General features: G+C 46.1%; 2 protein-coding genes across 9 annotated transcripts in view; one reads left to right on the forward strand and one right to left on the reverse strand.

The window, feature by feature from the left end:
• The window catches only part of LOC115179515 (zinc finger protein OZF), a 919,448-nt gene that overhangs the window by 162,305 nt on the left and 744,237 nt on the right, over window positions 1-12,906 (forward strand). The window lies entirely within an intron of this gene.
• The window catches only part of LOC115179511 (zinc finger protein 665), a 514,676-nt gene that overhangs the window by 114,991 nt on the left and 386,779 nt on the right, over window positions 1-12,906 (reverse strand). The window lies entirely within an intron of this gene.

Raw genomic sequence — 12,906 nt, forward strand, 5'->3', positions numbered from 1 at the left:
AGGGGCAGAACGACAGATTTTTACCTTGTCAGCTCAGGGATTCAATCTTGCAACTTTATGGTTAACTAGTCCAACGCTCTAACCACCTGCTTTACATTGCACTCCACGAGGAGCCTGCCTGTTACGCGAATGCAGTAAGAAGCCAAGGTAAGTTGCTAGCTAGCATTAAACTTATCTTATAAAAACAATCAATCATAATCACTAGTTAACTACACATGGTTGATGATATTACTAATTTATCTAGCCTGTCCTACGTTGCATATAATCGCTTAGGTACACGTTGCTCCAACCATAAACATCAATGCCCTTCTTAAAATCAATACACAAGTATATATTTTTAAACCTGCATATTTAGTTAATATTGCCTGCTAACATGAATTTCTTTTAACTAGGGAAAATGTGTCACTTCTCTTGCAAATAGAGTCAGGGTATATGCAGCAGTTTGGGCCGCCTGGCTTGTTGCGAACTGTGAAGACTATTTCTTTCTAACAAAGACAGCCGACTTCGCCAAACGGGGGATGATTTAACAAAAGCGAATTTGCGAAAAAAGCACAATCGTTGCACGACTGTACCTAACCATAAATATCAATGCCTTTCTTAAAATCAATACACAGAAGTATATATTTTTAAACCTGCATATTTAGCTAAAAGAAATCCAGGTTAGCAGGCAATATTAACCAGGTGAAATTGTGTCATTTTTGCGTTCATTGCACGCAGTCAGGGTATATGCAACAGTTTGGGCCGCCTGGCTCGTTGCGAACTAATTTGCCAGAATTTTACGTAATTGACATAACATTGAAGGTTGTGTAATGTAACAGGAATAACATTTTGTTTTCGAGATGATAGTTTCCGGATTCGACCATATTAATGACCTAAGGCTCGTATTTCTGTGTTATTATGTTATAATTAAGTCTATGATTTGGTAGAGCAGTCTGACTGAGCGGTGGTAGGCAGCAGCAGGCTCGTAAGCATTCATTCAAAATAGCACTTTCATGCGTTTTGCCAGCAGCCCTTCGCAATGCATTGCGCTGTTTATGACTTCAAGCCTGTCAACTCCCAAGATTAGGCTGGTGTAACCGATATGAAATGGCTAGCTAGTTAGCCGGGTGCGCGCTAATAGCGTTTCAAACGTCACTCGCTCTGAGACTTGGAGTAGTTGTTTCCCCTTGCTCTACATGGGTAACGCTGCTTCGAGGGTGGCTGTTGTCGATGTGTTCCTGGTTCAAGCCCAGGTAGGAGCGAGGAGAGGGACGGAAGCTATACTGTTACACTGGCAATACTAAAGTGCCTATAAGAACATCCAATAGTCAAAGGTATATGAAATACAAATCGTATAGAGAGAAATAGTCCTATAATTCCTATAATAACTACAACCTTTCATGAGGTCACAAACATGAAACAAAATGGACCGGGTCGTAGCTAGCTTCTCCACCGATCGTTTACACATTCTCCAAAACATGGATATTGTTCAGTTCTCAAGTTCTGTGATAGAGAGAACAAAGGAACTTCTTCTACATGTGTCTCTTTCTGCATGGCCAGGGGGAGAGAGTCTTCTCCAGGAATTTATGACCTGAGATAACTTGTTATCAGGTTTCAGGTAAGACCCAAGTGCAGACTGTGTAGAAGTAACAATGTTTATTGTAACAACACGGACAGGCGAATGACAGGTCAAGGTAGGCTGGGGTTGATAATCCAGAGTAGTGGGGCCAAGGTACAGGACGGTAGGCAGGCCCAGGGTCAGGTCAGGCAGAGGTCGGTAATCCAGAGTAAAGCCAAAGGTACAGGACAGCAGGCAGAATGGTCAGGCAGGCGGGCTCAGAGTCAGGACAGGCGGGGGTCAAAACCAGGAGGGAGAGAAAAGAAAGACTGGAAAAAGCAGGAGCTGAGACACAAAACACTGTTAGGCTTGAACTAAGAAGACAAACTGGCACAGGCATAAATACCCTGGGGATAAGTGGGGAAGATGGGCGACACCTGGAGGAGGGTGGAGACAAGCACAAGGACAGGTGAAACAGATCAGGGCGTGACACTTGTAGCTGGTGTGGGGGCCAGAACATAATTATCCTATTAACAAATAGCCTATAGCTGCCCAATTCATAGTCCTACACAGTGTGGGCTACACTACACATTTAACACGTGGTTAGTGGGCTAATCAATTCAATGACCATAACATAATAATGTTGATCTGATTACAGTGGTAAAATCACCCATGTCTATATTAATAGTCAACCTGTTCTTTTAAAATATATGGTTGATTTTACAAATACAGGCATGTTAAATGTTTTGGAAAATAAAATCTCTTGAAACTGCTTTTTCTCTGAATATCTTCTTCACTCTGTCTGGAAACAAGATCTAATAGTGGCTGAGACCAAACTATTTAACAACTACAGATTTTTAGCGGTTTCTCCGAATACCTGAGGGGAAATGTCATTACCACTACGCCATAAAATTAGCTATTTTAGTTGAAAAGGGAATTACAGAAATTGCGCCTAAGGTGTTTTATATAACATGTCAGAGGAAGGCCCTAAAAATTGTCAAAGACTCCAGCCACCCTAGTCATAGACTGTTCTCTCTGCTACCGCACAGCAAGCAGTACCAGAGCACCAAGTCTAGGACCAAGAGGCTTCTAAACAGCTTCTACCCCCAAGCCATAAGACTCCTGAACAGCTAATCAAATGGCTACCCACTATTTGCATTGCCCCCCCCCCCCTTTTTATACTGATGCTACTCTGTTATTTTCTATGCATAGTCACTTTAATAACTCTACTTACATGTACATATTACCTCAATTACCTTGACTAACCGGTGCCCACGCACATTGACTCTGTACCAGTACCCCCTGGATATAGCCTCGCTATTGTTATTTTACTGCTGCTCTTTAATAATTTGTTACTTTTATTTTTATTTATTTTTATTCTTAAAACTGCATTGTTGGTTAAGGGCTTGTAAGTTAGCATTTCACTGTAATGTCTACACCTGTTGTATTCGGCACATGTGACATAAAATTGGATTTGATCACCCATATTCATCGTACTTCTCCAATTTCAAACCAGTGTGTCTTGTTTGTAACGAGACTGTCGCTGTTTGCAAAGAATTCAATCTGAGATGTCATTATGAATCTAAGCATGGTACTTTCAGAAGTAGATGTTCCACCCCAGACATGAGGCTGAAGTCCAACGCAGAAAGGAAGGAAGGCCTAAGGAGTGAACACCCTATGTGCTTTACAGTGGTGTTTTTAGCATGTACATATTTTATTGTTATTTAACCTTAATTTAACTAGGCAAGTCAGTTAAGAACAAATTCTTATTTTCAATGACTGCCTTGTTCAGGGGCAGAACGACAGATTTTTACCTTGTCAGCTCGGGGATTCGATCTAGCAACCTTTCGGTTACTACTAATGATCGAACCACTAGGCTACCTGCCGCCCCCACAATTCTGGGATTCATTGTGCAAATACTCTCCAAAGCGTTGTTGTTTCTGTCATTGTTGTAAGCAACAGTTGAGCTAGCTATCAAGTGACGGGTGAAAAAAATAATAAAGACAGAATGTCGAGAATAGAAAATTACGGATTTAAAAATGAGCAATGTATCAACACAAAAGTGGAGCACAAAAAAGCAAGGCCAAAAATGAGAAAGCAAAGGAGGTATCAAAATGAGTTACATTAGATTCCTTTTTCAAGTGCAGTTCAAGTGCAGCCATTGCTAGCACAAGCAATGTAGCGGGACCAGAAGAGGATGTAGGTTTATCATTGCCAGCAGCAGCTTTTAGCGGGTCAAGTGAGCCAAGGCCAAGCTGTTCCATCGTACCAGAAGAAGCAACTTTGACAGAGGAGGATACAGGTTGTCAGGTATTCGCGGATACGACCCTGAACACAAGCCAGGCCGGACAAGCTATCCCCGGGCCGGGCGGGGAGGAAGAGGAGCAGGGCGAAGCTAGAATCGTGGCGGGTAAGGAAACAGGCGGAAGTGGGACAGACGGCCTTTTTACCTATGCAACAAATGTGGATCCAAAAGTTAAACAGCACGTTATTGCATTAGGCTCGTGTAAACCTACTGGCCCATTCCCAAGAGATGAGGAAAGGCGGTGTTTTTCCGAGTCGAATTACACCACTACAACCAAGGCTGGAATCAAATTACCACGTACATGGCTATGTTATTCAGCCAAGCTAGATTGTACGTATTGTGAGCCTTGCTAGTAGTTCGGAGATCAGAGTGCCCCGTTCTTCTCTGATGCATGGGTGAATGGGGTGAGAGATTGGCGCCATCTAACACCCAAAATAGCATGTCATGAGACATCCCAGATTCACATGGGTGCCTGTTTGGTATATGAGCAATGGAAGCTCAATGGCACTATTGACGCAGAAATGGAGAGAGGCGTGTGTAACTCAGCAAATTTCTGGCGACAGGTGTTGGAGCGCATAGTTAATGTAACTCTCACACTTGCATCATGTAATTTGTCGTTCAGCTGGGGCACTGTGAAAAGCTGGGGCAGGTCAACAGTGGGAATCTTCTCAGTATAATTGAACTGCTGTCATTTTACGACCCAGTTCTGAAATAACTTTTAGAATGCCCCACAGGATCCGTTAACTATCTCAGTCCTCAAATCCAAAATGAGCTGATTTATATCTTAGCCGAGCGAGTGAAGTGTGACATTCAGGGAGAGATGCAGGAAGCTCATGTTTTTCTATTATTATGGACACCACACTCGCTGAGATTGGCTGCAATGACAACCAGCTAGGTCCGATGATGCTGTGACACACCGCCCCAGACCATGACGGACCCTCCACCTCCAAATCGATCCCGCTCCAGAGTACAGGCCTCAGTGTAACGCTCATTCCTTCGACGATAAACGCGAATCCGACCATCACCCCTGGTGAGACAAAACCGCGACTCGTCAGTGAAGAGCACTTTTTGCTAGTCCTGTCTGGTCCAGCGACGGTGGGTTTGTGCCCATAGGCGACGTTGGTACCGGTGATGTCTGGTGAGGACCTGCCTTACAACAGGCCTATAAGCCCTCAGTCCAGCCTCTCTCAACCTATTGCGGACAGTCTGAGCACTGATGGAGGGATTGTGCGTTCCTGGTGTAACTCGGGCAGTTGTTGTTGCCATCCTGTACCTGTCTCGCAGGTGTGATGTTTGCATGTACCGATCCTGTGCAGGTGTTGTTACACGTGGTCTGCCACTGTGAGGACGATCTCCCTGTAGTGCTGTCTTAGGCAGCTCACAGTACGGACATTGCAATTTATTTCCCTGACCACATCTGCAGTCCTCATTCCTCCTTGAAGCATGCCTAAGGCACGTTCACGCAGATGAGCAGGGACCCTGGGCATCTTTCTTTTGGTGTTTTTCAGAGTCAGTAGAAAGGCCTCTTTAGTGTCCTAAGCTTTCATAACTGTGACCTTAATTGCCTAACGTCTGTAAGCTGTTAGTGTCTTAGCTACCGTTCCACAGGTGCATGTTCATTAATTGTTTATGGTTCATTGAATAAGCATGGGAAACAGTGTTTAAACCCTTTACAATGAAGATCTGTGAAGTTATTTGGATTTTTACAAATTATCAGTTGTCGTTGTGTAGAAGGAAGGACCAATACGCAGCGGGAATGTCAATGCTCATCTTTATATTTATTAAATAAAGAGACCACGAAAAAACAACAAAACAGTTAGAACGACGAAGGACAGTTTCACAGGCTAAATGAATACTAGCAGTGCAAAATACAACTACCCACAAAACCCAAACCAAACACACACCTAATTATGGGACTCTCAATTAGACGCAACTAGAAACACCTGCCTCCAATTGAGAGTCCAACACCCAAACCTAAACAGAAAAACTAAACTAGACAGAATGTAGAAATACATACAAAGACACAAACCCTCTGCCACGTCCTGACCAAAACGAATACAATTACTCCCTCTGCTGGTCAGGACGTGACAGTACCCCCCCCCCTAAAGGTGCAGACCCCGACTGCACCTAAAAGAAAAGACAAAAACCCCCCAAACAACAAAAAATATCCCCCTAAACTAAAGGGAGGGAAGGGAGGGTGGCTGCCGTCAACGACGGCACTGTGCTACACCCCCCCTCCCCAACCCACCTATATAGGAGGCGGCTCAGGTGCGGGATGTGGACCTCGCCCCACCTTCGGCGTCGCCCACTTAGGTGGCGCCCCTGGCTGTGCCCGGCTGGCGGGCGGCGATGGCTGCGCCGGGCAGACGGGCCACTCTGGCTGACCAGGGCAGACGGGCCACTCTGGCTGGGCCGGAGGACAGGCGGGTCACTCTGGCTGGGCCGGAGGACAGGCTGGCCACTCTTGCTGGGCCGGAGGACAGGCGGGCCACTCTGGCTGGGCCGGAGGACAGGCGAGCCACTCTGGCTGGGCCGGAGGATAGGCGGGCCACTCTGGCAGCTCCAGGCAGACGGGCCACTCTGGCTGATCCAGGCAGACGGGCCACTCTGGCTGATCCGGGCAGACGGGCCACTCTGGCTGATCCGGGCAGACGGGCCACTCTGGCTGATCCGGGCAGACGGGCCACTCTGGCTGATCCGGGCAGACGGGCCACACTGGCTGATCCGGGCAGACGGGCCGCTCTGGCAGCTCCTGACTGACGGGCGGCTCTGGCGACTCCTGACTGGCGGGCAGCTCTGGCCACTCCTGACTGGCGGGCAGCTCTGGCGACTCCTGACTGGCGGGCAGCTCTGGCGGCTCCTGACTGGCAAGCGGCTCTGGCAGCTCCTGACTGGCGAGGCTGGGCTGACGCACTAGATGCCTGATGCGTGGGGCTGGTACTGGACGTGCCAGCCTGGAGACACGCACCTCAAGGCTAGTGCGTGTAGCGGGAAACACTGGACCGTAGAGGCGCACTGGCGGTCTCGAGCTCAGGGTTGGCATCACCCCTTCAGGCTGGATGCCCACTCTCCCCTGGCACATGCGGGGCGCTGGTACTGCGCGTACCGGCCTAAAAATACCAGGCCTCACCACAGCACCTACCCCAAAGCACGGGACCTGTCCAGTCTGTTTCTGTCCAAAAAGAGTATGGGGAGCTGGCCTGGGTCTCCAACCTCGCCCCGCCAAACAGCCCTTGTGCCTACTTTTTCTTCCATACAATTTCCCTGACACCCAAAAGTACTTGTTACATTTCGAATGCTCAGGCAGGAGAGCAATATGGTCCAATAAACGCGTTGTCATCCCTACTGCCTCTGATCTGTCAGACTAACTAAACGCAAATATTGCGTTTGTGTCACGGCTGTCGTATAGAGGGGACCAAAGCGCAGCGTGGTTGTAGTTCCACATTTTATTACATCCTGGAAACTTTGCAAAACATAAATAACTGAACTGACAAAAACAACAAACCGTGACACAGAGAGAAACAAACACTACTCAAAATATAATAACCCACAAAAATCCAGGGAGAAAAACCCCTTCTTAAATATGATCTCCAATCAGAGACAACGAGGACCAGCTACCTCCAATTGGAGATCAACCCAAAAAAACCAACATAGAAATAGAAACTTAGAACATATACATAGAAATACAAAACATAGAAAAACACAAAACACCCCCTGTCACGCCCTGACCTACTCTACTATAGAAAATGACATCTTACTAGGGTCAGGACGTGACAGTACCCCCCCCCAAAGGTGCAGACTCCGAATGCAACATAAAACAACAAAAGAAACCACAAAACAAAAGGGAGGGTAGGGAGGGTGATAATTGTCTATGGCGGCTCAAATGCAGTCCACATAACCTCCAGTAGAGGAGGCGGCTCCAGTTCGGGGCGTAATCCCGCTCCACCCGCTGATCCCTCTGCTTTAGTACCACCAGACCGTGGATCGTCGTCATCGGAACCGGACTGTAGATCATCTCTGGAGGTTCTGGGCTGCAGGCCGGCGCTGGAGGTTCTGGGCTGCAGGCCACCGCTGGAGGTTCTGGGCTGCAGGCCGCCGCTGGAGACTCTGGGCTGCAGGCCGCCGCTGGAGGCTCTGGGCTGCAGGCCGTCGCTGGAGACTCTGAGCTGCAGGCCGTCGCTGGAGACTCTGGGCTGCAGGCCATTGCTGGAGACTCTGGACTGGGGAACTTCTCAGGAGGTTCCGGACTGTAGGCCGTCTCAGAAGGTTCCGGACTGTTGACCGTCTCAGGAGGTTCTGGACTGTATGCCATCTCAGGAGGTTCCGGACTGTGGACCCTCTCCGAAGGTTCCGGACTGTAGGCCGTCTCAGGAGGTTCTGGACGAGAGGCCGTCTCAGGAGGTTCCGGACTGTAGGCCGTCTCAGGAGGTTCCGGACTGTAGGCCGTCTCAGGAGGTTCCGAACTGTGGACCGTCTCAGGAGGTTCCGAACTGTGGACCGTCACTGCAGGCTCCGTGCCATGGATCATCACTACAGGTTCCGGGCCACTGATCATCCCTAAAGGCTTCTTGCCATGGATTATCCCTACAGGCTCCGGGCCAGGGATCATCCCTACAGGCTTCTTGCTATGGATCATCTCTACAGGCTTCGGACCATAGATCATCACTCGAGGCTTCATTCGTGGAGCTGGAATAGGTCTCACCGGACTAGGGAACGTAGCTGGGAGTTCTGGACTAGGGAACGTCGCTGGAGACTTCCTTCGTGGAGCTGGAATAGGTCTCACCGGACTAGGGAACGTCGCTGGGAGTTCTGGACTAGGGAACGTTGCTGGAGGCTTCCTTCATGGAGCTGGAATAGATCTCACCGGACTAGGGAACGTCGCTGGGAGTTCTGGACTAGGGAAGGTCGCTGGAGGCTCCGGATTGGAGAGTGTCGCCGGAGGCCAGGTGCGCAGAGCAGGCACAGGGTATACTGGGTTGTGGAGGCACACTGAAGATCTGGAGCTTATGGCTGGCACAACCCGTCCTAGCTGGATAACCTCCGTAGCCCGACAAGCGCGAGGCGTTGTGTCAGGTCGCACAGGTTTGTGTTGGCGAACTGGCGGTACCGTGCGTAGAGCTGGCGCAGGATAACCTGGGCTGAGAAGACGCACCGGAGACCAGGAGCGCTGAGCAGGCATACTCCTTCCTGGCTGAATGCCAACTCTAGCACGGCACCTGTGAGGAGCTTGCACCGAGCGCACCGGGCTGTGGCTGCGCACTGGCGACACAGTGCGTATCTCAGCATAACATGGTGCTTGCTCGGTCACTCGCCCCCCACAGTAAGCACGGGGAGTTGGCACAGGTCTCCAACCTGACTCTGCCAATCTCCCCGTGTGCCCCCCCCCAAAAAAAAATTGGGGGCTGCAACTCGCACTTGCCTCGCCGTTGGTATCGTGCCTCCACCTGCTTCCCCGGCAGGCTGTTGTATCTCTCCAATACCTGCTCCCAAGTCCAGTCTATCCTTTCCTCCAACTCCTCCAGCGACCAGGATGCCATCTCCTCCCGGGCACGCTGCTTAATCCAGTCCTCCTGCCCACGCTGCTTGGTCCTTTGATGGTGGGTTATTCTGTCACAGCTGTCGTATAGAGGGGACCAAAGCGCAGCGTGGTTGTAGTTCCACATTTTATTAAATCCGTGAAACTTTGCAAAACATAAATAACTGAATTGACAAAAACAAGAAACCATGACGCAGAGAGAAACAAACACTACTCAAAATATAATAACCCACAAAAGCCCAGGAAGAAAAACCCCTACTTAAATATGATCTCCAATCAGAGATAACGAGGACCAGCTGCCTCCAATTGGAGATCAACCCAAAAAAACAACATAGAAATAGAAACTTAGAACATAAACATAGAAATACAAAACATAGAAAACACAAAACACCCCCTGTCACACCCTGACCTACTCTACTATAGAAAATTACATCTTACTAGGGTCAGGACGTGACAGTTTGTAAATGATGCCTGAGTGTTGGAGTGTGCCCCTGGCCATCCATAAATAAATAAAAACAGTCTGGTTTGCTTAAAGATGCGTTATGCAGAAATCCCTCCTCCATTTCCTGGTTGCATGAATTTGAATAAAACTGATAATTTCAGTTTGTGACAAAACCAGCGGTGTGGAGAATCATTGTACCATCTAAACTGGTGTGAAATAACTTTTCCATAACCACAAATATTGTACAGTGCATTTTGAAAGTATTCAGACCCCTTGACTTTTTCCACATTTTATTACGTTACAGCCTTATTCTAAAATTGATTAAATAGTTTTTTTCCCTCATCAATATACACACAATACTCCATAATGACAAAGTAAAAACTTAAATACCACATTTACATAAGTATTCAGACCCTTTACTCAGTACTTTGTTGACACTAAAAATGAAAAAAATAATTTAAAAAAGCACCTTTGGCAGCAATTACAGCCTTGATTCTTCTTGGGTATGACGCTACAAGCTTGGCAGACCTGTATTTGGGGAGTTTCTCCCATCTCCACAGAGAAACTCTGGAGCTCTGTCAGAGTGAATACTTATGTAAAATGTTAGTTTTTTGTTTGTTTTTAAAACATTTGCAAAAATGTCTAAACCTGTTTTTGCTTTTTAATTATTGGGTTTTGTGTGTAGATTGATGAGGAAAACATTTTATTTAATCAATTTTAGAATAAGGCTGTAACGTAACAAAATGTGGAAAAAGTCAAGGGGTCTGAATACTTTCCGAATGAGCGGTAGTTATCCTCTATTTAGGTGTACAAAACCAAAAGACAAGACAAGAACTAAACTTAGGAAGGGAAAGCATAGAAATATCACACACAGAACAGATCTACCGCTTCTTAGACTATAACTCACATTTCTATGTGCATTTGGTCAGGTTGCCCAAAAAGTTACATATTGTAGCTTTATTAATATACGGAATTTGATCTATAGCAGTTACTTTTAACTTTCACTCAAATATAACAATTTAGTACTTTTTTCCACCACTGACCATTGGTTGTGTGTGAAATAATACAGCGAAGACAAGGTTATTCAGGAAAATAGTTCATAGTGCTGCCTAAAACATACTGCAACCTCGTACTAAATGATTTTTGAGTCATTTATATGAATTTAGGAACTCTACCATAGGTTAAGTGCAACTTACGTTGTCTAATTTAAAGTATTTGTGTCTAATGTGAATTCATGTTTTGTTGACAATGTTTAGCTACCTAATCTACTGAAATTAGATAATTGAACAAGAAAAAATATAATATATTTTTTAGAGAATAAAGAAATGCGCCAGTGTAACCGATGTGAAATGGCTAGTTAGTTAGCGGTGGTGCGCGCTAATAGCGTTTCAATCAGTGACGTCACTCGCTCTGAGACCTGAAGTGGTTGTTCCCCTTGCGTTGCAAGAGCCGCAGCTTTTGTGGCGCGATGGGTAACGATGCTTCGTGGGTGTCAGTTGTTGATGTGTGCAAGGGTCCCTGGTTCGAGCCCAGGTTGGGGCGAAGAGAGGGACGGAACCTACACTGTTACACCAGAGCAGTGAAGACAATGACTTTTGTGTCCGTTATTCTTTATTACTACAGGCCGACCGAGATTAAGTCTGAGGCCGGTAACATCAACAGTGAGGACAAACCCTGCCTGCCTCTCTCCTTCCACACTGAGTCCAAACCCACAGTCACTGGGTCCTGATTGTGACAGTGGAGCCCAGTTTGCACTGCAGGATCCAGAGATGGCATCAGTGAAGCTGGAAGACTGTAGTCAAACACTGGAGCTGAATGTCAACATTAAAGATGAAGAAGAGGAGGAGAAGATTGGGAAATCTGATAGTTTGTCATGGTAAGAGCAGGTTCTAACTAAGTTTGTTGTTCGTTCCAACTTTCTACTGTGTATGAAAAGTTTCGTGATGAACCGTTTCAATGAGAAAGTAGATGTTATTTCATGCTACTGACACTTGCATGGTTTGATACCAGTATTGCCAGCATTTAAAAAAAATGCAATTCCAGTTAATTGAACACTGAAATTACAGTTATCATCAATCCTTTGAAAAGAGGAACATTTGGAATTGGAATTTGGTTTGCTTTCTGAATTAACTCCAATAGTAATGGAATTGACTCGAATAGAAATGGAATTGACCCCAACCCTGGTGGTTGCTAACTTGTGATAGTGAGTGGAGGATGATATGGCTCCTAATTTTCACTACTTTTGCCCCTTTTTGCCTTCAACTCTTATCCACTTTTAGAATAGTTTGTTCAGGAAAATAGTACATAGTGCTGCCTAAAACATACTGCAAACTTGTAATAAATGTTTTTTGAGTCATTTATGTGAATTCAGAAATCTACTATAGATTAAGTTCTGTAGCCTAATTTAAAATGTATACTTTGTCTAATGTGAACTAATTCATGTTTTGTTGTCTATGCTTAGCTACCAGATTTATTGAAATGAGATCAGTGTTTGACTTGGACGGGAGCTCACTGGAGCTGAGAACGTCACCTCAAATGTCTACTGTTTGAGCTCATGTTCCTCTTATAGAATATTAGCTCAACAGTATTGTGGAGCTCCTGCACATAAATATAAACAATATTTTTAGAGAGTAAAGAAAGTGCCAGAACTGTCAAGACTAACTTTTGTGTCCGTTTCTCTTTATTACTACAGGCCGACTCAGATTAAGTCTGAGGCCAGTAACATCAACAGTGAGGACAGACTCAGACTGCCTCTTATTGGGAATTTTCCAGTACATGTGTGCACATTATACATCTTAGAGTAGTCAGCAGAATAAGTGCACTCTATATGTGTGTCTAGGTCATTAGGCACCATTAAACATGCACCTGTCTTGGGAGTGGAAATGTCTGTTTATTATTGTACCATTGCTATAGCCTAATATGTACTGTTGCTATGGTTATGCCACAAATGGAATCTATGCCCTACATGCACCTGTCTTGGGAGTGGGCGTGTCTGTTTATTTTTGTACCATTGCTATGGCCTAATATTTACTGTTGCTATGGTTACTCCACGAATGGAATCTATGCCCTAATGTGAAACCAAGCTA

This window comes from Salmo trutta, chromosome 39, assembly GCF_901001165.1.
Source record: "Salmo trutta chromosome 39, fSalTru1.1, whole genome shotgun sequence".
In the NCBI taxonomy this organism is placed as follows: domain Eukaryota; kingdom Metazoa; phylum Chordata; class Actinopteri; order Salmoniformes; family Salmonidae; genus Salmo; species Salmo trutta.